This window comes from Palaemon carinicauda, chromosome 18 (genome assembly GCF_036898095.1).
Source record: "Palaemon carinicauda isolate YSFRI2023 chromosome 18, ASM3689809v2, whole genome shotgun sequence".
NCBI lineage: Eukaryota > Metazoa > Arthropoda > Malacostraca > Decapoda > Palaemonidae > Palaemon > Palaemon carinicauda.
The window spans coordinates 14,037,948-14,042,947 of NC_090742.1; the positions used below are offsets into that span (position 1 = coordinate 14,037,948).

General features: G+C 33.5%; 1 protein-coding gene across 6 annotated transcripts in view; it reads left to right on the forward strand.

Annotated features, from left to right (window-relative positions):
- The window catches only part of LOC137657616 (nucleolar protein dao-5-like), a 143,001-nt gene that overhangs the window by 87,738 nt on the left and 50,263 nt on the right, over positions 1-5,000 (forward strand). The gene's annotated exons all lie outside the window — the stretch shown is intronic.

Here is a 5,000-nt window from a genome sequence, read left to right on the forward strand (position 1 = left end):
TATATATATATATATATATATATATATATATATATATATACGTGTGTGTGTGTGCAGAACCACAGGGAAGATGAAAATATGAAATATAAGATTAAGTTCTGACTAGTTTCGTGATACTTCTTCAGAAGAAGTATCACGAAACTAGTCAGGACTTAATATTATATATTTTTTTTTTTATTTTCCCTGTGGTTCTTCTACATATGAGCATCACGTTTCCCTGTGAATTTTACGCATACACACACACACACACATACATACATATATATATATATATATATATATATATATATATATATATATATATATATATATATATATACTTTATATGGCTAATTCAATGTTACATGATTTGTTTTATAAACTAATGGTTTTGTTCAAGAGAATAAGTTATGTAAGTCCTATTAGCTCAATTTTGAAGAAAATTTGAATTCCAAAGATTTATATTTAGTGAAGTACAATATATGGAAATTTATTATCAAGATTGTAAGACTGAATGTACTTTTATCCTATACGAATTTTACCCCGAAATTCAACTCGACTGATTTTAATCTAACTTAAAGCAAGTTTATTTTATTAATTTGTTTGTGTCAAATGTTTCCATTGATCAAACTTAACATTGGAGTGAATTATTTAATATATTTGTTTTCCATCGATAACAGACTTGTAAGTATTAATTATGTTCATTTTTATCAATATATCTGGAAGTCTTTTTTGACCTTTCTCTCTCGACAGTTAGATTGCTTCGTTCTATCAATTGTGACTCGCCCTTTTCCCTCATATTTATTGACGTATTTATTTATAAATACGTTTTCTCCTCATAAACTATATCAAGATTTATCTAAACCGTCTTTTTATTATATATCCAGCTTTTATCTAACTTCACCAGGGGGAGATATTGTTGTTTGAAGTGGACAGAAGCCAATTTTGCGCCGAGTCGAACGCGTTGATGCCACGTGATGTTGAAACGTTAAAGAGGATTTCCTGAGGGGTACCTACGGTACATGCTGCTATTGGCTCTCTCTCTCTCTCTCTCTCTCTCTCTCTCTCTCTCTCTCTCTCTCTCTCTCTGTCAAGAGAAGTATTGTCCCCATTTTAAACGTTAAAGATGCTTTGCCTGCACTTTCAGATTAGCATCAGTTAATATCGTGGCCTTCAAAAAGTCTCTCTCTCTCTCTCTCTCTCTCTCTCTCTCTCTCTCTCTCTCTCTCTCTCTCTCTCTCATGGTTGGTAGGCAGCAAAAGGTCTGTCACGGTGTTTGCAGTGGGCTAATCCATTTGTAAGTCAGACTTGGTCTAGGGATGTCCTTCGTGAATATTCTTGCAACTCCGGCATGATGCTTTGCCCATGTGAGATCATTGTCGAATTTGCCGTCACAGAAATATTATTATTAGGAGAACTAGGTTGTAGTTGAAGTTACACACATGCAGGCCTTAGTATTATCTGGTGCAGTTCTCTATGAAACTTCAGAGATGTAATAACAACGGTTTGAATCCAGATAGATGCTGAGTAATTCTGGTCACAGAATAGGCCAGATGTTTTGGTCGACGTTTATATCATCAGGTAAGATTACCAAACAGTGAAATAATTTCATGGTAAACAGATAGAGATAATCACTTTAGTATTTCCTTGGAAATCATTTTTTTCGAATGAATAGGCTGAATATATTCATATCTATTAAATTGATTTTAGTGTTACATTGGTGATAAAAGACAAACTTGTGCACCTTATGTAGACCTAGCGACTAAACCCGACATACACGAATTTTTATATTTTACGTATATATGTACATAATTATGAATGTGGAAGTGTTATGAAATTAATCGTAACGGTTTATTGTTTAGGATGTGTTAGAAGACTTATTTACAATTGCTGTATATTGGAACTCACTACACACTCGGTAGCATGACTCATGTACAATTGAACCGGTGCATAGCAACACATTTACCTTCCTACCAATGACATTAGTAAGGACTCAATTACAATTGTAACCGGTGCATGGCAACATATTTACATTTACCTTCTTACCAATGACACTAATAAAGTGATTATTGAGCCTATATGACAGCAGCTTAACAACCAGTTAAGCTGGCTCTTCAAATTTGCATCCTGTCTTCGGACGCCCTGCATTTGTTGCCAGCACATGATACATCCCTTACTGTCTGGGAACGGAAGTGGTTCGGTGTCAGCAAACATACCACAATGTATGCTTACAAACTTCCTTTTCCTGCAGATCGCTGTGCTGCTAGAGTAAATAGACTGGTACAACCCTTAGATCCCATTTACTAGGGCCGATGATCACTCCAGGCATATCGTCACTAGTCCATCGAGCTATAATGGGTGACCACATCTACTTTGGTTAGACAAAAGGCGTGGGGTTACTAGGCTAGCAGTTTCATCCCTTCCTTCTGGGGCCATCTCCCCTATATAATGAAGAGCAATTGTCTGGCTATCTATCTATCTGCACACACACACACACACACACACACACACACACATATATATATATATATATATATATATATATTATATATATATATATATATATATATATATATATATATATATATATATATATATATATATATATAATTTCTGGTCACACAGCTCTTCCCGTCCTTCGGGTAGCGGGGAGAGGAATAGTCATACCCGGTTGAGAAGGGATCCTTGTCTCCATATCTATAAAAATATTTACCCGTCATTTTGGACGGGTCGTGTACACTAGTTATGTAAATTGGGTAGAAGTTGATAGACATATTTAAAAATTATTGTATTTTAGAATCTAGATAAACACACGGGTAATAAAAGTTAATATTATTATCCTCAAACTATTTAACTTTGGAATGTCAATTTATTTAGGTAGATAGCTATAATTGTAGGCCTAATGCCTTTATTCTCTAAGGGAAAAAAAACATCACCTAGAAACATTATTTAAATATTTTAATCAACCTCTTAACAAGAAATTTTATCCTCATTAACAAAGACTTTATCTCGACCATCTCCAAATTAGGCCTTTTCATCGTGACACCAACTCTCCTGGTATAACAACAATCAATATGGAAAGGGCTCTAGGCTTAATTATAGATGTCTCTTAGTCTCTTTTCGTCTGTATCAGATTTTTTTCGTGTTCGTGTATCCTAATAACTGGTAATTAAACATATTTGATGTTCTTTATGCATTCCCACTTTTTAAATGTATTCTCTCTATTTAGAATTATATTTATTGACAGTAGGTTTCAAATATGAAAATTATGGAAACAGTCATAGTTAAACAAATGCTTTTTATATGTTTTAAACTTGAATGTAGCATAAATATTCAAGGCATTTATAAAGCAAAATCGAGTTTTAACGCCATACAATGCGATAATCTGCCTTCTAATCCAAACAATGTCACAATTGTTTAGTGATTTTGATGAGTTAACTGGTCAATTTCACCCTCCCCGCTTTTAGAATGCACAGAACGGCTTTGCATAATGAATCAGAGGAGTGTGTTTGATAGCATATCATCACTGCCAAGGGTTTTAGATACACTTAAAGGTGTAGAGCTCTTCCAGCAGGGGAAGGGGACTGAGCCATGTACTCTTGTTTGTTTGACGGGACTCCGGGACAGCTAGGAGCCTGGGACTCCCATCCTGACCTGATACTGCTGCTACTCCATGAATGTTGATAACTGTTTTCTCTATTTTTTTTTCTTTTTTTACAATCAGAACGAGTTTTCCCTTTGTCCCTGCTCGCTGTATTATCACGCCACTGCACCATTTTTTTTTTCCCTGGTACCAAAGAGTTATGAACTTGCGGGAGCGAATGATGATTGTGATATTTTGAATTTTATCTTTTATGTTGGAATCGATGAGTTTTTGGGGAAGATGAGTCTTCTATTCACTGGGTCTCACAATCGTGACGTAACCTGCATGCATGGGTATAAAGCTATCATTATTGTTACGCGTACTGTGCAGATTGATTTATACAAATATTAGCTTCTGGGTATATATATATATATATATATATATATATATATATATATATATATATATATATATATATATATATATATATATATATATATATATATATATATATATATATATATGTGTGTGTGTGTGTGTGTGTGTGTGTGTGTGTATATATATATATATATATATATATATATATATATATATATATATATATATATATATATATATATATATATATATGTGTGTGTGTGTGTGTGTGTGTATATATATTTATTTATTTATTTATTTTGTATAAGCATGCATACATACGTAAGGGCACTCACACACACATTTATAAACATTTTATACTCATACATACATACTATGCATATCTTGATCGGTTCAGAAACAATGTTGCTTTTGGTTCTTTGGTTGTTGTATAAGTAGGCTGACGTATTGCTAGTACAGGCTCTTTTGCAATACCCATAAGAGAAAATGCAGGCAGTTATAGATACGGGATCCTCGACTCTGAATGTATTCAGCCTGTTAATATAATGAAGTTATTATTATTATTATTATTATTATTATTATTATTATTATTATTATTATTATTATTATTACTTGACAAGCTACATCCCTAGTTGGAAAAGTAGGATGCTATAAGCCCAGGGGCTCCAACAGGGAACAATAGCCTAGTGAGGAAAGGAAACAAGGAAATAATAGAAGTAATTAAGAATTAAAATTAAATATTTTGAGAACAGAAACACTAAAACAAATAAATTATATATAAACTATAAAAACTGTAACAAAATAAGAAGAGGAGAAATAAGATAGAATAGTGTGCCCGAGTGTACCCTCAAGCAAGAGAACTCTAACCCAAGACAGTGAAAGACCTTGGTACAGAGGCTATAGCAAAACCCATTACTAGAGAACAATGGTTTGATTTGGAAGTGTCCTTCTCCTAGAAGAGCTTCTTACCATAGCTAAAGAGTCTCTTCCACCCTTACCAAGAGGAAAATAACCATTGAACAATTACAGTGCAGTGATTAACCCCTGAGCGAAGAATTGT